We start from the raw sequence: 20,984 nt of genomic DNA on the forward strand, positions 1-20,984 counted from the left end.
ATCGGCCTCTGTGGAGGAGGCTCGTGAAGGACGCTACTGGGCAGTTGGAGGCAGTCGCCCTCCAACAACAACGGAGGGCGGAGAAGCGACGCTCAGAACAACGAGCGGAGCGCCGGGTGGCTAAAGCACAGCAGGTTGGCACAGTAGGGGGCACAGGTGGTGCATCAGCCAGTCATCTCAGTCAGTCGACCCGTGGCACCTGGGTCTGCCCAGTGACCTCCTGCCAGCGGGCGTTCGACACTTCACGTGGCCTCACGGTGCACATAGCCTGGCACAAGCGTCGTGGTGACGTCACCGCCACTTAGTGGCAAATGGCGGTTGTTGTTGTATGTATATATGTGCGTATGTATATATGTGTATGTATATATGTGTATGTATATATGTGTGTGGGGAGCGGTAGTGTAGTGGTTAGCGCGCTGCGCTATGAACCTGGCGACCCGGGTTCGATTCCCGCTCACGGCCAACAGAAGTGACGATTATCTGAACCGGTCCTGGGCCTCCCCTAGGTCGACTCAGCCTCAAATGAATACCTGGTGCGGTGTGTAAACATCGCCACTGGGAGACAAAGGCGGTCGGGCGTGGTGCTGGCCACCCACCCCCTCGTGTACCGTTGCGGCCTTCATAGGTGCTCGCTAACAGCACTTGCCCCTACAGTCTGTTAAGGCTATACGGGGGATGTTTGTTTGTTTGTATATATGTGTGTATGTTTATATGTGTATGTATTTGTGTATGTGTTCATATGTGTGTATGTATATTGTGTATGTGTTTATGTGTGTATGTATTTGTGTATGTGTTTATGTGTGTGTATGTATATTGTGTATGTGTTTATTTGTGTATGTGTTTATATGTGTGTATGTATATTGTGTATGTTTATGTGTGTATGTATTTGTGTATGTACCTGGTTCCAAGTGTGAGGGGGAGCCACGGCTGCCCCCCTCCCGTGTGGGAATGGCATCGGAGCAGGGGGTGGTGGTTATAAACCACCACACAAAGTCACCCTCCACCTCGTCCTTCTACTCAACCACCTTCCCCTCATCCTTCTCATCCACCGCCTCCTCATCCACATTCTCATCCACCTTCTCATCCACCTCCTCCTTCTCATCCACCTCCTCCTTTTCATCCACCGCCTCCTTCTCATCCACCTCATCCACCTCCTCCTTCTCATCCACCTCCTCCTTTTCATCGCCCTCCTCCTCCATCACCACCACCACCACCTCCTCCTCCTCGCCCTTTGTGGTCCCGCCACCGCCAGCGGCCACGGCAGCGCCCTGTCGCTCACGGGACAGCAAAGGCCGTGGGACGACGACGCCGCTGATGCTGCCGCCGCTCGACGTTGTCCGGTGACGGCAGTGCAGCCCGGCCTACCACCGCCATCGCCACCACCACCACCACCATCACCACCACCGCCATCACCACTACTGCCAGGAGGATTCGACTTGGTGAGGATGTTGTAGTCGAGCTGACACGCCACCTCCCGTGCTCCCTCCATGCTTGAGCTCAGAAATTCGGGGAAGATGATGGCGCCTTCTCCCACCCCGGAAACCGACACCTTATAGAGGAGGCCCACGGGCATCCCGGGCTCCGAGTGAGCGTGCAGCTCGAAGATTGGGTAGCTGATGCCGGCGGTCCGGCACAGCATCCGCAGCCGCATATCCCACGACAGCATGGCCGCCTCCGGCAGCGCCTCGAGAGCAATGGGCATGGGCCGCAGGTGGAGAGGTACCCACCACAGGCGCGTGCGTGCCCCCCAGCCCTCAAACAGGCTGTGTGCGGCTTTGCCGGTGCCCGTGCACTCCGGCTGCAGCAGGTCTGGCACCGCCGCCTCCATCTCGTCCTCGTCTTCCGTTGTCGCAGCCGCAACCACCGTGTGCCACTCCGCCTTGATGGTCCGGCCCCATGGCCGGAAGTTGATTCGAAGGAGCTTCTTCCGGGCCATGGCGGCCGCGTGATGGCTCCCGTACTCGATGAACGCGTAGCCTCGGTTGAGGGTTTTGTCCCAGCGACAAACGCTCATCTTGACGTCCACCACGCCCTCCGTGGCACCGCTCATCGCCATCATCACCTCCGCTCGCTTCTTGTCCTTTGGCAGCCCCCCAATGAAGAGGCGGCGATTGTCCACGCTGATGCAGACTGCAATGCGGCGTCCGGGACGGATCTCTACCTTGTCGAGTTTCTTGATGGCACCCGTGGCTTGGGCGAGCGTGGCGTAGGTAGCGAACGCATAGCCGCGGGTCTCTCCGCTATAATCCATCATGAGGCGGAGCTGGTAGAGCTTCCCCACCGTCTCCAGCACGGGCACCAGCTCATCCTCGTAGAGGTCGCGCGGGATCCTCCCCAGAAACACCTCGCAGCCATGGGCGGGAGGGGGCCCCTGCCAGTCAGGCGGTGGTCCGAACTTCCTCTGTCCGTTCTCCTGGACAATGTTGTACCCCGTGCGCAACATGAGGTCCAGCAGGACCTTCATGCAGGCCATGCCGAGCACCGGTGGTTTGGCTACTACGGTGGTGCTGGGGCAGCGGCTTGGGGCCCGGTGGAGCCCTTGACACTCTGCGCGGTCGCCTCGTGCCGACAAAGCCACGGGGGGAATCAGCTCCTGAAAAGCCAAATCCCCGGCAGGAACTCGCTCGGCCCAAACCTACAGGCCAACAGTGAAGAGAGGAAGAGAGAGAGAGTGGAGACGGATGGAGAAGGAGAGACGCGTTTGTTCGGTCCATGGGCCTAAATGTGGCGTTAGCGTAGCCTGTGCAGTATGCATACAGCGCTTTTGTCAATCCACTGCTGGATGAAGCCCTCCCCCACATTGCGCAGAGGAAACAAGAAACACAAACACACACGGTTCCCGGCATGCGTTTGTTTGTCCACGGAAATGTTCACCGAGCGATGATTTTGCGTTTCGAGCGGCGCTCACGAGGCGGCGTTTGACTTCGCGTGGTGAACTTCGCCCGTGATGACGTCACTGGGCACGACAGGAGAGGTCGGCACTGACTTTTAGCGCCGGTTTATTTCTCCCCATCCAATAGTCCAAGAGACGCTTCAAAATGAGACCGTTTTGCCGGTATCAAAGTATGACAAAATAAGAATAGATTTGATCCTTTTTTGGCAACAAAACGGGTGTTTAGATGTTCAAACACCAACCAGAAACCTTCTTCAATGAATCTTAAGATCTGTTTTATTGCCAGAAAGGATACAACCTATTCTTATTTTTCCATAGCCCATGAGATGTCTCCTTTGTCGGTACCACGTGAGGTGGCCTAAATTGAGCAGTTGCAATTTCTCTACGTGGCCAGTGATAAACAAATTCAATGAGTGAGACTATCAAGTAATTTACTTTCATTTTCCATTCAAATAAATGGGTACGACTGAAGTTTTGCTAACTTAGGTGGTACCGAGTTCTGCTCTGGACCATGAGTGGGCCGTTTAATCAATTGTGGCCAGTTTTCAACATTGTATGGTCCCTAACAGCAACAGAGCTGTTGTATTACAATTGTGTTCATATTGGATCATCTTTACAACAGAGCAGACATGCAGACAGATCTTAATGCTTAATGCTTTCAAACCCTCGTTGTTAAAATGTGAGTTTACTTGCAAATGGAATCACAGTCCCAAATCATGACCGCAGAATGGTTGGAGCGAGTTGTTGGGGAGGGTGGTGGGTCGGGGGTTGAATTGCCATCATCAAAGCAGCACACGCCCCACCTTATGAACCACACAGAGTAATCACGCGAGCCAGACGTTGTATAGAAATGAGTATTGTTGTTAGTGTAGCGTTCACCAAAACGATCCAGGATATATTTTATTTCGTCACGCCATTCATATTCAGATATTCATTTTGCTTGTGTTTCAGAGTGGGCCGATTCATCTTTGATCTCATGAAGATGCGAAATCGCAAATAGGTTTTGATCAAGTTGCTAAAAGGATACGATTTTTAAATGGATATTTTAAATCAATGGAGTGCATGTTTTACAATTCACGCAGCTCAATAACGAAATAAATAATATCGCATGGTTTTAATTAAGTAAAATATTTTATATATATCAGAATTTATAAATGTGTCATGAATTAGGGTGATGAATTTTGCTTTGACCATCTCTTAAATAACCGCAGTTATAATTAGAGCTGGGATATCATCATATTTCTCAAGTCGTCGATCACTCAACCAAATATATCGGTTTCATTACTCGACAAATTGGATAACAATTAGCTTTTTTTTAAATTTGTCCGCATATGTGCCACTGGATGGGAGGTTATGGGCGCGGCATAATCAGTTGTATCATGCTGGGCGTGGCTTGTAAGGGGTTTCCTACCTTCGGGAAGCATGACGCTGAAACGGTCGCTGTTTTTTAATCCACCCGAGTTACTGACCACACGTTCCTCTGGTTAAGGAACCTTCACGCAAACTGCGGTCACCCTCGCAGTGCCTTTTGGTTCAGCCACCGAACAAAGACGGTCACGGTGTCGCACGCTGTCAGGTGTGTTTCTGCAGCCGCCTGGAATATTTTTTATTACTATATTAGGAAGCCACTGGAGCTATGCACATTCACATCTAGATTTCAAACTCATTTCTTTAGAACTGCTTTTTGTGTTCTTAGCTCTTTCGGTAAAGTCACGTTGAACGGAAACAATAAAATAATAAAATATATAAAACACAATAAAAATTCTCAAGACGTTTCGACCATAACACAAACGGTCATCATGATTTGTATTGTTATATATATTTAATTATTTTATTGCTTCCCTTCAACGTGACTTTACCGAAAGAGCTAAGAATATGAATTACTGCAGTCACGAAAGCTTTAAATCAAAATTTAACTGCTTTGTGTTTAGTCTTTCGTCCTTCCCCCACATCTCTGATTGGCACGGTTAACTACCGTACAGCGTGAAAGAAGTTCAACAACATACATGCACACAAAAGTTATAAGTTTGGTCAATTCACTTAATCGACTAATCATATCAGCTCCTAGCTATATTGCACTCTTTGTAGGTGAGTAGGTCGGTAGCTGCGCTACTGTTGTGACATTGCCTACACGATTAACTCTGCCGTGGCGAATAGCGCGAGTGGTGTGTGTGTGTGTGTGATAATTATACATGACGACAGTGGTGTGGCTTGTACAGAATAAGTTAACACGATTTTTAATTTAGAGAGCATCTACATGCAACCGAATCTCACGACGCTATACCACAACAGACGCGTGCACCTAACCGGTAACAACGAGGCGTGATATTTGTCCGGTATTTTAAGAGAGAGACGGCCATAGGCAGAGAAGAGGAGGAAATGTATTTAGCTTGGACGTGGAGAGATGGTTGAGGGAAGTAAGTTCCAGATCTTGGAGGCAGCAAGAGGAGAAGGCGAGGCAAATGACGAATCGAGGGTTGACCTCTACACAAGGAGAAGGTCAACTCGCCGCTTCGATCAAAAAGCTTTGGCTCCTGCAGCGCAGAGCGCACGGAGGCGGTGCCTGGTGTAAGAGGGGAGATGAGGCTTGCACGTTGGAACCGGCGACAGTTCAATCCATATTCAGAGACGTTCAATTTGTGTAGAGGATACATCACGTGAGAGCCCGGAGTGCAGCGGAGGGGGGCGAGGCTGATTCATTCGGCCTCAGAGGAACGCCGTGACCCTCAACCGGTCCGTCATCAGTCTCAGCCGTGGTCTATCCGCTGCGGGGTGAAGGGCACCCCCCTCGTGAGGCGTTCACGGTACTGCAAGGGCCACGTCACACTTCACTCCTGCGTCACGAAGCGATCCCGTAGCTCCGTCTCTACACGGGTTAGGCCAGACGTGGGCAAAGCACGGCCCGTTGGGCACTTCACTCCTGCGTCACGAAGCGATCCCGTAGCTCTGTCTCTACACGGGTTAGGCCAGACGTGGGCAAAGCACGGCCCGTTGGGCTTTTTAATCCGGCCTGCCGAACTTGTCCAAATATTGTTATTATTGTTGTTAAATTAAATTTTACCTTTCTCCTGTAATGCCCCCGTTTCCCAGATTACACGGCGCACTTTGACCGGGAGTGTGGTAATTGTTTTGGGCGCAGGCCTCAGACGTTTTCGTGATGTTTGATCAGTCACGTTACGACACGTTTTTGAATGGTTCATGTTCGTGCAATTTGTTAAATTGCCTTGCAAATAAATGCTTTGCTACGTTTTAAAGGCCAAATCCTTTAACGTAATGATTTTTGACACCGTCATTTATATTAGTTCACACAAACGCTCCATCCACCACCATCACCACCACCATCACCACCACCAGCATCACCACCACCATCACCACCACCAGCATCACCACCAACATCACCACCACAAACATCACCATCACCAACATCACCACCACCAACAGCACCATCACCACCACCAACATCACCATCACCACCACCAACATCACCACCACCACCAACATCACCACCACCACCAACATCACCACCACCAACATCACCACCACCACCACCAACATCACCACCACTAACATCCCCACCACCACCAACATCACCACCAACATCACCACCAACATCACCACCACCACCACCATCACCAACATCACCACCAACATCCCCACCACCACCATCACCACCAACATCACCACCATCACCACCACCACCAACATCACCACCACCACCACCAACACCACCACCACCAACATCACCACCAACATCCCCACCACCACCAACACCACCACCAACATCACCACCACCACCAACATCACCACCAACATCACCACCACTAACATTCCCACCACCACCAACATCACCACCACCACCAACATCACCACCAACATCACCACCACCATCACCACCACCATCACCAACATCACCACCAACATCCCCACCACCACCAACATCACCACCAACATCACCACCACCAACATCACCACCACCACCAACACCACCAACATCACCACCAACATCCCCACCACCTCCAACACCACCACCAACATCACCACCACCAACATCACCACCAACATCCCCACCATCACCACCACCAACATCACCACCACCAACATCACCACCACCAACATCACCACCACCATCACCACCAACACCACCACCAACATCACCACCACCAACATCACCACCACCAACATCACCACCATCACCACCACCATCACCACCACCAACATCACCACCAACATCACCATCACCACCATCACCACCACCATCATCACCACCACCATCATCACCACCACCATCACCACCACCACCATCAACATCACCACCATCACCACCACCATCACCACCACCAACATCACCATCACCACCACCACCAACATCACCACCACCACCAACATCACCACCACCACCATCACCACCACCATCACCACCACCACCACCAACATCACCACCACCACCATCAAAGACAAACTATAGAGATGCCCCCCCCCCCCACCGTACGAGCCCTGGAACGAGACCCTTGGGGGGCAAGCCGCTGTTCAGTCTCCAGCAGCAGCAGCCGCCGTGTGGCGCACGATGGGGTGACCAAGCGCCTGAGCGCGCGGCCGCCTTTGTCTCCCCAGGGAGCCCCAGGCGGCCAACATCGCCACCCTGGGCCGGGTGAGCAATCTAGCCGAGACCGGCGAGCCTCCCGGGGACCAGGCCTCACTACGGCACTTACCGGCGCAAAGCTCCGTAGGTGTCTGGGGGAGGGGTCTTGATGAGGTTACACACTAAAACTATTTCCTAGTGCGCTGGTGGAAGAGGAGGTCGCTTATGTCCGACGTTCCGTGTCACTACCACGGACGGGTGACCGCGCGCGTGCCTGTGATCACGTCAGAGGCCTTAGCTTGACGCTTTCAGAAAACGTAGCGCGGATAGGCGATCACGTGGGGGAGGGCGAGGCTCAGATTCCGTAGAACTGATAAGCACTGCCCGTAGACCCAGCACTGCCCATAGACTCATCACTGCCCATTCGCTAGGAGAAAACCCAATAAGCTGAAATAGAAACCGAATAAACTTAGAAAGAAACCTGCGAAACGTAAAAAGCTATTGAATGCATGGTTGTGTGTGCTGCTTTGCATTGTCGTAGCTACGTATGCAGTCTGCAAGTTTTTTTTATGTGGGCACGTGCAAATATTGTCTGGGTACATGAAAATATTTCTTTGAAAATGTGTCCTAGACAGTATATTTGTAAGTGTGTGAGTTAATAAAAGTAGAATTGAAACATTAGCACCAATATTATTCATAATAAAGGTTCTTGGGCTAGATCGCGTTATTTATAAATGTGTCGTAACCCTCCACCACCCGACACGGCCAATCAGCAAAAAAAGTGTCACGTTGACAAAAGACAATTAGTTCACTACTTTAGCCCACCGGTGTGTTGAAGAGTGAATCCACATTTACAGTTTGAGTACGACGTTTCGCTGCTAATTACATCCAGCATCATCGGGCAATAAGTTACTCTAAAGTGCATGGCCATGGGAACGTTGGTAATGATCAGGAAAATGCCCTAACAAAACAGGAAAGTCTGAAATATGTTGGCGTGTAAATCAGCATATCAAATTAAATCCACAGAGGAGGGAAAGAAGGATCCCAAGCATGCGACACTCAAAACCAGAAGTGGCAGAGACTCGGCCGAGAGAGTGGATATAGAGAGGAAGAGACTTTTCAGGACTTTATTTCCACTAAAAAAGTAACAAAAAGACATTACAGGAAAAAACACCTAAATTGAAAATCAATAAAACATCAAACTCTTAACAGCGGTATGTGCATGAAATACAAATGGCACTAGGATAGAGGCTGTGGAAACAAGGCGGTGCACGGACATCTCCGTGTGGAGCAAAGTTGTTCAAGGGTTTTTCAATTTTATAAAGAATCAAATGTTTTGACATCAGAATGCGATGTGAACAATATATATTTTTCTCCCGTACAAAAAGAAATGTCAAACACCTGAATTCGTTTTTTTCTTCAAGGATTCTGTTGTCGTAGCTACGTATGCAGTCTGCAAGTTTTTTTATGTGGGCACGTGCAAATATTGTCTGGGTACATGAAAATATTTCTTTGAAAATGTGTCCTAGACACTATATTTGTAAGTTAATAAAAGTAGAATTGAAACATTAGCACAATGTAGATTTGTATATTGTAGGGTAGAAATATATTTATCATAGCGATGATCTAATATTGGTTTAATACAATTTATATTTTTACTTAAAATACTTTAGCCATGCAATAGACTAAATATAATGCTTGTGTTTTTAAAGAAAATAATATATTTACCAGGATTAAAGTTGTGCGAAATATGTTATAAAATCTGAGGCTTGGAGAATTGCATGCTGGGAATTAAATTGAGACAGAAAGGGGTTAATGCATGGCTTGCAGAGCAGTCGCACGTTACAGAGATCATTGACAAAACAGAATGCGATGTGAACAATATATATTTTTCTCCACTACATTTTCAAAACGAAATGGCGTCGACATGTCAAACACCTGAATTCGTTTTTTCTTCAAGGATTCTGTTGTCGGTTTTCATTAAAGTGCAATGACAGGGTGACACCTGCTGACATCACAGGGTGACACCTGCTGACATCACAGGGTAACACCTGCTGACATGACAGGGTGACACCTGCTGACATCACAGGGTGACACCTGCTGACATGACATGGTGACACCTGCTGACATCACAGGGTGACACCTGCTGACATCACAGGGTGACACCTGCTGACATCACAGGGTAACACCTGCTGACATGACAGGGTGACACCTGCTGACATGACAGGGTGACACCTGCTGACATCACAGGGTGACACCTGCTGACTTCACAGGGTGACACCTGCTGACATGACAGGGTGACACCTGCTGACATCACAGGGTGACACCTGCTGACATCACAGGGTGACATGCTGACATCACAGGGTGACACCTGCTGACATCACAGGGTGACACCTGCTGACATCACAGGGTGACACCTGCTGGCATGACAGGGTGACACCCGCTGGCCTGGCAAGGGCTTCACGGTACGGCCACAGAGGTAACAACCAATCAGGGAAGGAGGCGCATCTGGGGCAAAGGCAACAGGTGGGGCTAGCCGAGTTACTCCGGTCACCTGCTCGAAAGGTTCCACGAGAGGGCGTGGCCGGAGGCGGGGCCTAGCCACGCCTCTGGCCACGCCCTCTCGTGTAACCTGCTCCAAGGTTCCACGAGAGGGCGTGGCCGGAGGCGGGGCCTAGCCACGCCTGGGGGGATATAAGGGGGAGGGGACCCAGAGCTCGGGCCTCGTCGGTGGGGTCCCGGGTCCTGGCGTGTCGCCGTTCGCCGACATCTCTCTCCATCGCCGTCACGCCTTTTGGTGCAGGTACAGCACGTGGCGACCGGCGGCTGGGTCACGGGGAAGGAGCCGGGTTACGCATAGAGGTCCTGGAAGAGGCAGCTGGGAGGCGGTGTCGCGGCAGGGGCTGGGCACATTCTCAGAGGATTCGCTTTGGTGAGGATGTTGTAGACGTGCTGACACGCCACCTCCCGTGCTCCCTCCTCGCTGGAGCTCAGAAATGCGGGGAAGATGCCGGTGCCTTCTCCCATCCCGGGAACTGACACCTTATAGAGGAGGCCCGCGGGCATCCCGGGCCCCGAGTAAGCGTGCAGCTCGAAGCTTGGGTAGCTGATGCCGGCGGTCCGGCACAGCATCCGCAGCCGCACCTCCCACGACAGCATGGCCGCCTCCGGCAGCGCCTCGAGAGCAATGGGCATGGGCCGCAGGTGGTGAGGTACCCACCACAGCTGCGGGCGTGCCCCCCAGCCCCCAAATTGGCTGTGTGTGGCTTTGCCGGTGCCCGTGCACTCCGGCTGCAGCAGGTCTGGCACCGCCGCCTCCATCTCCACCGCCGCGGCCGCAGCCACCCGTTCCGGGATGGCCCAGTCCACCTTGATGGTCCGGCCCCATAGCTGCAAGTTGATTCGAAGGAGTTTGCTCCGGGCTATGGCGGCCGCGCGATGGCTCCTGTACTCGATGAACGCGTAGCCTCGGTTGAGGGTTATGTCCCAGCAACAGATGCTCATTGTGACGTCCACCGCGCCCTCCGTGGCACAGCTCATCGCCATCATCACCTCCGCTCGCTTCTTGTCCTTTGGCAGCCCCCCAATGAAGAGGCGGCGATTGTCCACGCTGAAGCAGACTCCAATGCGGCGTCCAGGACGGATCTCGAATTTGTCGAGTTTCTTGACGGCATCCGTGGCTTGGGCGAGCGTCGCGTAGGTAGCGAACGCATAGCCGCGGGTCTCTCCGCTATAATCCATCATGAGGCGGAGTTGGTAGAGCTTCCCCACCATCTCCAGCACGGGCACCAGCTCATCCTCGTAGAGGTCGCGCGGGATCCTCCCCAGAAACACCTCGCAGCCATGGGCGGGAGGGGGCCCCTGCCAGTCGGGCGGCGGTCCGAACTTCCTCTGTCCGTTCTCCTGGACGATGCTGTACCCCGTGCGCAACATGAGGTCCAGCAGGACCTTCATACAGGCCATGCCGAGCACCGGTGGTTTGGCTACTACGGTGGTGCTGGGGCAGCACCTTGGGGCCCGGTGGAGCCCTTGACACTCCGCGCGGTCGCCTCGTGCCGACAAAGCCACGGGGGGAATCAGCTCCTGAAAAGCCAAAACCCCGGCAGGAACTCACTCGGCCCAAACCTACAGGCCAACAGTGAAGAGAGGAAGAGAGAGAGAGAGTGGAGACGGATGGAGAAAGAGAGACGCGTTTGTTCGGTCCATGGGCCTAAATGTGACGTTAGCGTAGCCTGTGCAGTATGCATACAGCGCTTTTGTCAATCCACTGCTGGATGAAGCCCTCCCCCACATTGCGCAGAGGAAACAAGAAACACAAACTCACACGGTTCCCGGCATGCGTTTGTTTGTCCTCGGAAATGTTCACCGAGCGATGATTTTGCGTTTCGAGCGGCGTTTGACTTCGCGCGGTGAACTTCGCCCGTGATGACGTCACTGGGCACGACAGGAGAGGTCGGCACTGACTTTTAGCGCCGGTTTATTTCTCCCCATCCAATAGTCCAAGAGACGCTTCAAAATGAGACCGTTTTGCCGGTATCAAAGTATGACAAAATAAGAATAGATTTGATCCTTTTTTGGCAACAAAACGGGTGTTTAGATGTTCAAACACCAAACAGAAACCTTCTTCAATGAATCTTAAGATCTGTTTTATTGCCAGAAAGGATACAACCTATTCTTATTTTTCCATAGCCCATGAGATGTCTCCTTTGTCGGTAACACGTGAGGTGGCCTAAATTGAGCAGTTGCAATTTCTCTACGTGGCCAGTGATAAACAAATTCAATGAGTGAGACTATTAAGTAATTTACTTTCATTTTCCATTCAAATAAATGGGTACGACTGAAGTTTTGCTAACTTAGGTGGTACCGAGTTCTGCTCTGGACCATGAGTGGGCCGTTTAATCAATTGTGGCCAGTTTTCAACATTGTATGGTCCCTAACAGCAACAGAGCTGTTGTATTACAATTGTGTTCATATTGGATCATCTTTACAACAGAGCAGACATGCAGACAGATCTTAATGCTTAATGCTTTCAAACCCTCGTTGTTAAAATGTGAGTTTACTTGCAAATGGAATCACAGTCCCAAATCATGACCGCAGAATGGTTGGAGCGAGTTGTTGGGGAGGGTGGTGGGTCGGGGGTTGAACTGCCATCATCAAAGCAGCACACGCCCCACCTTATGAACCACACAGAGTAATCACGCGAGCCAGACGTTGTATAGAAATGAGTATTGTTGTTAGTGTAGCGTTCACCAAAACGATCCAGGATATATTTTATTTCGTCACGCCATTCATATTCAGATATTCATTTTGCTTGTGTTTCAGAGTGGGCCGATTCATCTTTGATCTCATGAAGATGCGAAATCGCAAATAGGTTTTGATCAAGTTGCTAAAAGGATACGATTTTTAAATGGATATTTTAAATCAATGGAGTGCATGTTTTACAATTCACGCAGCTCAATAACGAAATAAATAATATCGCATGGTTTTAATTAAGTAAAATATTTTATATATCAGAATTTATAAATGTGTCATGAATTAGGGTGATGAATTTTGCTTTGACCATCTCTTAAATAACCGCAGTTATAATTAGAGCTGGGATATCATCATATTTCTCAAGTCGTCGATCACTCAACCAAATATATCGGTTTCATTACTCGACAAATTGGATAACAATTAGCTTTTTTTTAAATTTGTCCGCATATGTGCCACTGGATGGGAGGTTATGGGCGCGGCATAATCAGTTGTATCATGCTGGGCGTGGCTTGTAAGGGGTTTCCTACCTTCGGGAAGCATGACGCTGAAACGGTCGCTGTTTTTTAATCCACCCGAGTTACTGACCACACGTTCCTCTGGTTAAGGAACCTTCACGCAAACTGCGGTCACCCTCGCAGTGCCTTTTGGTTCAGCCACCGAACAAAGACGGTCACGGTGTCGCACGCTGTCAGGTGTGTTTCTGCAGCCGCCTGGAATATTTTTTATTATTATATTAGGAAGCCACTGGAGCTATGCACATTCACATCTAGATTTCAAACTCATTTCTTTAGAACTGCTTTTTGTGTTCTTAGCTCTTTCGGTAAAGTCACGTTGAACGGAAACAATAAAATAATAAAATATATAAAACACAATAAAAATTCTCAAGACGTTTCGACCATAACACAAACGGTCATCATGATTTGTATTGTTATATATATTTAATTATTTTATTGCTTCCCTTCAACGTGACTTTACCGAAAGAGCTAAGAATATGAATTACTGCAGTCACGAAAGCTTTAAATCAAAATTTAACTGCTTTGTGTTTAGTCTTTCGTCCTTCCCCCACATCTCTGATTGGCACGGTTAACTACCGTACAGCGTGAAAGAAGTTCAACAACATACATGCACACAAAAGTTATAAGTTTGGTCAATTCACTTAATCGACTAATCATATCAGCTCCTAGCTATATTGCACTCTTTGTAGGTGAGTAGGTCGGTAGCTGCGCTACTGTTGTGACATTGCCTACACGATTAACTCTGCCGTGGCGAATAGCGCGAGTGGTGTGTGTGTGTGTGTGATAATTATACATGACGACAGTGGTGTGGCTTGTACAGAATAAGTTAACACGATTTTTAATTTAGAGAGCATCTACATGCAACCGAATCTCACGACGCTATACCACAACAGACGCGTGCACCTAACCGGTAACAACGAGGCGTGATATTTGTCCGGTATTTTAAGAGAGAGACGGCCATAGGCAGAGAAGAGGAGGAAATGTATTTAGCTTGGACGTGGAGAGATGGTTGAGGGAAGTAAGTTCCAGATCTTGGAGGCAGCAAGAGGAGAAGGCGAGGCAAATGACGAATCGAGGGTTGACCTCTACACAAGGAGAAGGTCAACTCGCCGCTTCGATCAAAAAGCTTTGGCTCCTGCAGCGCAGAGCGCACGGAGGCGGTGCCTGGTGTAAGAGGGGAGATGAGGCTTGCACGTTGGAACCGGCGACAGTTCAATCCATATTCAGAGACGTTCAATTTGTGTAGAGGATACATCACGTGAGAGCCCGGAGTGCAGCGGAGGGGGGCGAGGCTGATTCATTCGGCCTCAGAGGAACGCCGTGACCCTCAACCGGTCCGTCATCAGTCTCAGCCGTGGTCTATCCGCTGCGGGGTGAAGGGCACCCCCCTCGTGAGGCGTTCACGGTACTGCAAGGGCCACGTCACACTTCACTCCTGCGTCACGAAGCGATCCCGTAGCTCCGTCTCTACACGGGTTAGGCCAGACGTGGGCAAAGCACGGCCCGTTGGGCTTTTTAATCCGGCCTGCCGAACTTGTCCAAATATTGTTATTATTGTTGTTAAATTAAATTTCACCTTTCTCCTGTAATGCCCCCGTTTCCCAGATTACACGGCGCACTTTTACCGGGAGTGTGGTAATTGTTTTGGGCGCAGGCCTCAGACGTTTTCGTGATGTTTGATCAGTCACGTTACGACACGTTTTTGAATGGTTCATGTTCGTGCAATTTGTTAAATTGCCTTGCAAATAAATGCTTTGCTACGTTTTAAAGGCCAAATCCTTTAACGTAATGATTTTTGACACCGTCATTTATATTAGTTCACACAAACGCTCCATCCACCACCATCACCACCACCATCACCACCACCAGCATCACCACCACCATCACCACCACCAGCATCACCACCAACATCACCACCACAAACATCACCATCACCAACATCACCACCACCAACAGCACCATCACCACCACCAACATCACCATCACCACCACCAACATCACCACCAACATCACCACCACCACCAACATCACCACCACCAACATCACCACCACCAACATCACCACCACCACCACCAACATCACCACCACTAACATCCCCACCACCACCAACATCACCACCAACATCACCACCAACATCACCACCACCATCACCACCACCATCACCACCACCAACATCACCACCAACATCCCCACCACCACCATCACCACCAACATCACCACCATCACCACCACCACCAACATCACCACCACCACCAACACCACCACCACCAACATCACCACCAACATCCCCACCACCACCAACACCACCACCAACATCACCACCACCACCAACATCACCACCAACATCACCACCACTAACATTCCCACCACCACCAACATCACCACCACCACCAACATCACCACCAACATCACCACCACCATCACCACCACCATCACCAACATCCCCACCACCACCAACATCACCACCAACATCACCACCACCAACATCACCACCACCACCAACACCACCAACATCACCACCAACATCCCCACCACCACCAACACCACCACCAACATCACCACCACCATCACCACCACCAACATCACCACCAACATCCCCACCATCACCACCACCAACATCACCACCACCAACATCACCACCACCAACATCACCACCACCATCACCACCAACACCACCACCAACATCACCACCACCAACATCACCACCACCAACATCACCACCATCACCACCACCAATATCACCACCAACATCACCATCACCACCATCACCACCACCATCATCACCACCACCATCATCACCACCACCATCACCACCACCACCATCAACATCACCACCATCACCACCACCATCACCACCACCATCACCACCACCAACATCACCACCACCACCAACATCACCACCACCACCAACATCACCACCACCACCATCACCACCACCATCACCACCACCAACATCACCACCACCACCATCAAAGACAAACTATAGAGATGCCCCCCCCCCCCACCGTACGAGCCCTGGAACGAGACCCTTGGGGGGCAAGCCGCTGTTCAGTCTCCAGCAGCAGCAGCCGCCGTGTGGCGCACGATGGGGTGACCAAGCGCCTGAGCGCGCGGCCGCCTTTGTCTCCCCAGGGAGCCCCAGGCGGCCAACATCGCCACCCTGGGCCGGGTGAGCAATCTAGCCGAGACCGGCGAGCCTCCCGGGGACCAGGCCTCACTACGGCACTTACCGGCGCAAAGCTCCGTAGGTGTCTGGGGGAGGGGTCTTGATGAGGTTACACACTAAAACTATTTCCTAGTGCGCTGGTGGAAGAGGAGGTCGCTTATGTCCGACGTTCCGTGTCACTACCACGGACGGGTGACCGCGCGCGTGCCTGTGATCACGTCAGAGGCCTTAGCTTGACGCTTTCAGAAAACGTAGCGCGGATAGGCGATCACGTGGGGGAGGGCGAGGCTCAGATTCCGTAGAACTGATAAGCACTGCCCGTAGACCCAGCACTGCCCATAGACTCATCACTGCCCATTCGCTAGGAGAAAACCCAATAAGCTGAAATAGAAACCGAATAAACTTAGAAAGAAACCTGCGAAACGTAAAAAGCTATTGAATGCATGGTTGTGTGTGCTGCTTTGCATTGTCGTAGCTACGTATGCAGTCTGCAAGTTTTTTTTATGTGGGCACGTGCAAATATTGTCTGGGTACATGAAAATATTTCTTTGAAAATGTGTCCTAGACAGTATATTTGTAAGTGTGTGAGTTAATAAAAGTAGAATTGAAACATTAGCACCAATATTATTCATAATAAAGGTTCTTGGGCTAGATCGCGTTATTTATAAATGTGTCGTAACCCTCCACCACCCGACACGGCCAATCAGCAAAAAAAGTGTCACGTTGACAAAAGACAATTAGTTCACTACTTTAGCCCACCGGTGTGTTGAAGAGTGAATCCACATTTACAGTTTGAGTACGACGTTTCGCTGCTAATTACATCCAGCATCATCGGGCAATAAGTTACTCTAAAGTGCATGGCCATGGGAACGTTGGTAATGATCAGGAAAATGCCCTAACAAAACAGGAAAGTCTGAAATATGTTGGCGTGTAAATCAGCATATCAAATTAAATCCACAGAGGAGGGAAAGAAGGATCCCAAGCATGCGACACTCAAAACCAGAAGTGGCAGAGACTCGGCCGAGAGAGTGGAGATAGAGAGGAAGAGACTTTTCAGGACTTTATTTCCACTAAAAAAGTAACAAAAAGACATTACAGGAAAAAACACCTAAATTGAAAATCAATAAAACATCAAACTCTTAACAGCGGTATGTGCATGAAATACAAATGGCACTAGGATAGAGGCTGTGGAAACAAGGCGGTGCACGGACATCTCCGTGTGCAGCAAAGTTGTTCAAGGGTTTTTCAATTTTATAAAGAATCAAATGTTTTGACATCAGAATGCGATGTGAACAATATATATTTTTCTCCCGTACAAAAAGAAATGTCAAACACCTGAATTCGTTTTTTTCTTCAAGGATTCTGTTGTCGTAGCTACGTATGCAGTCTGCAAGTTTTTTTATGTGGGCACGTGCAAATATTGTCTGGGTACATGAAAATATTTCTTTGAAAATGTGTCCTAGACACTATATTTGTAAGTTAATAAAAGTAGAATTGAAACATTAGCACAATGTAGATTTGTATATTGTAGGGTAGAAATATATTTATCATAGCGATGATCTAATATTGGTTTAATACAATTTATATTTTTACTTAGAATACTTTAGCCATGCAATAGACTAAATATAATGCTTGTGTTTTTAAAGAAAATAATATATTTACCAGGATTAAAGTTGTGCGAAATATGTTATAAAATCTGAGGCTTGGAGAATTGCATGCTGGGAATTAAATTGAGACAGAAAGGGGTTAATGCATGGCTTGCAGAGCAGTCGCACGTTACAGAGATCATTGACAAAACAGAATGCGATGTGAACAATATATATTTTTCTCCACTACATTTTCAAAACGAAATGGCGTCGACATGTCAAACACCTGAATTCGTTTTTTCTTCAAGGATTCTGTTGTCGGTTTTCATTAAAGTGCAATGACAGGGTGACACCTGCTGACATCACAGGGTGACACCTGCTGACATCACAGGGTAACACCTGCTGACATGACAGGGTGACACCTGCTGACATCACAGGGTGACACCTGCTGACATGACATGGTGACACCTGCTGACATCACAGGGTGACACCTGCTGACATCACAGGGTGACACCTGCTGACATCACAGGGTAACACCTGCTGACATGACAGGGTGACACCTGCTGACATGACAGGGTGACACCTGCTGACATCACAGGGTGACACCTGCTGACTTCACAGGGTGACACCTGCTGACATGACAGGGTGACACCTGCTGACATCACAGGGTGACACCTGCTGACATCACAGGGTGACATGCTGACATGACAGGGTGACACCTGCTGACATGACAGGGTGACACCTGCTGACTTCACAGGGTGACACCTGCTGACATGACAGGGTGACACCTGCTGACATCACAGGGTGACACCTGCTGACATCACAGGGTGACATGCTGACATCACAGGGTGACACCTGCTGACATCACAGGGTGACACCTGCTGACATCACAGGGTGACACCTGCTGGCATGACAGGGTGACACCCGCTGGCCTGGCAAGGGCTTCACGGTACGGCCACAGAGGTAACAACCAATCAGGGAAGGAGGCGCATCTGGGGCAAAGGCAACAGGTGGGGCTAGCCGAGTTACTCCGGTCACCTGCTCGAAAGGTTCCACGAGAGGGCGTGGCCGGAGGCGGGGCCTAGCCACGCCTCCGGCCACGCCCTCTCGTGTAACCTGCTCCAAGGTTCCACGAGAGGGCGTGGCCGGAGGCGGGGCCTAGCCACGCCTGGGGGGATATAAGGGGGAGGGGACCCAGAGCTCGGGCCTCGTCGGTGGGGTCCCGGGTCCTGGCGTGTCGCCGTTCGCCGACATCTCTCTCCATCGCCGTCACGCCTTTTGGTGCAGGTACAGCACGTGGCGACCGGCGGCTGGGTCACGGGGAAGGAGCCGGGTTACGCATAGAGGTCCTGGAAGAGGCAGCTGGGAGGCGGTGTCGCGGCAGGGGCTGGGCACATTCTCAGAGGATTCGCTTTGGTGAGGATGTTGTAGACGTGCTGACACGCCACCTCCCGTGCTCCCTCCTCGCTGGAGCTCAGAAATGCGGGGAAGATGCCGGTGCCTTCTCCCATCCCGGGAACTGACACCTTATAGAGGAGGCCCGCGGGCATCCCGGGCCCCGAGTAAGCGTGCAGCTCGAAGCTTGGGTAGCTGATGCCGGCGGTCCGGCACAGCATCCGCAGCCGCACCTCCCACGACAGCATGGCCGCCTCCGGCAGCGCCTCGAGAGCAATGGGCATGGGCCGCAGGTGGTGAGGTACCCACCACAGCTGCGGGCGTGCCCCCCAGCCCCCAAATTGGCTGTGTGTGGCTTTGCCAGTGCCCGTGCACTCCGGCTGCAGCAGGTCTGGCACCGCCGCCTCCATCTCCACCGCCGCGGCCGCAGCCACCCGTTCCGGGATGGCCCAGTCCACCTTGATGGTCCGGCCCCATAGCTGCAAGTTGATTCGAAGGAGTTTGCTCCGGGCTATGGCGGCCGCGCGATGGCTCCTGTACTCGATGAACGCGTAGCCTCGGTTGAGGGTTATGTCCCAGCAACAGATGCTCATTGTGACGTCCACCGCGCCCTCCGTGGCACAGCTCATCGCCATCATCACCTCCGCTCGCTTCTTGTCCTTTGGCAGCCCCCCAATGAAGAGGCGGCGATTGTCCACGCTGAAGCAGACTCCAATGCGGCGTCCAGGACGGATCTCGAATTTGTCGAGTTTCTTGACGGCATCCATGGCTTGGGCGAGCGTCGCGTAGGTAGCGAACGCATAGCCGCGGGTCTCTCCGCTATAATCCATCATGAGGCGGAGTTGGTAGAGCTTCCCCACCATCTCCAGCACGGGCACCAGCTCATCCTCGTAGAGGTCGCGCGGGATCCTCCCCAGAAACACCTCGCAGCCATGGGCGGGAGGGGGCCCCTGCCAGTCGGGCGGCGGTCCGAACTTCCTCTGTCCGTTCTCCTGGACGATGCTGTACCCCGTGCGCAACATGAGGTCCAGCAGGACCTTCATACAGGCCATGCCGAGCACCGGTGGTTTGGCTACTACGGTGGTGCTGGGGCAGCACCTTGGGGCCCGGTGGAGCCCTTGACACTCCGCGCGGTCGCCTCGTGCCGACAAAGCCACGGGGGGAATCAGCTCCTGAAAAGCCAAAACCCCGGCAGGAACTCGCTCGGCCCAAACCTACAGGCCAACAGTGAAGAGAGGAAGAGAGAGAGAGAGTGGAGACGGATGGAGAAAGAGAGACGCGTTTGTTCGGTCCATGGGCCTAAATGTGACGTTAGCGTAGCCTGTGCAGTATGCATACAGCGCTTTTGTCAATCCACTGCTGGATGAAGCCCTCCCCCACATTGCGCAGAGGAAACAAGAAACACAAACTCACACGGTTCCTGGCATGCGTTTGTTTGTCCTCGGAAATGTTCACCGAGCGATGATTTTGCGTTTCGAGCGGCGTTTGACTTCGCGCGGTGAACTTCGCCCGTGATGACGTCACTGGGCACGACAGGAGAGGTCGGCACTGACTTTTAGCGCCGGTTTATTTCTCCCCATCCAATAGTCCAAGAGAC

At 51.1% G+C, this 20,984-nt stretch overlaps 2 long non-coding RNA genes across 2 annotated transcripts; both read right to left on the reverse strand.

The window, feature by feature from the left end:
- Positions 1 to 3,787: 3,787 nt before the first annotated feature.
- LOC142912380 (uncharacterized) lies at positions 3,788 to 7,775 on the reverse strand. Its single transcript, XR_012934047.1, has 3 exons — positions 7,603 to 7,775; positions 5,546 to 5,658; positions 3,788 to 4,357 (listed from the first exon to the last, which is right to left on the reverse strand). It is a non-coding gene; the product is annotated as an uncharacterized LOC142912380 (long non-coding RNA).
- Positions 7,776 to 13,007: 5,232 nt separating this feature from the next.
- LOC142912381 (uncharacterized) lies at positions 13,008 to 16,643 on the reverse strand. The gene is made up of 3 exons (XR_012934048.1): positions 16,471 to 16,643; positions 14,494 to 14,606; positions 13,008 to 13,305 (listed from the first exon to the last, which is right to left on the reverse strand). It is a non-coding gene; the product is annotated as an uncharacterized LOC142912381 (long non-coding RNA).
- Positions 16,644 to 20,984: the final 4,341 nt, after the last annotated feature.

This window comes from Petromyzon marinus, unplaced genomic scaffold (genome assembly GCF_048934315.1).
Source record: "Petromyzon marinus isolate PM22_M1 ecotype Great Lakes invasive population unplaced genomic scaffold, UKy_Petmar_22M1.pri1.0 PM_G_Scaffold_2, whole genome shotgun sequence".
Lineage (NCBI taxonomy): Eukaryota > Metazoa > Chordata > Hyperoartia > Petromyzontiformes > Petromyzontidae > Petromyzon > Petromyzon marinus.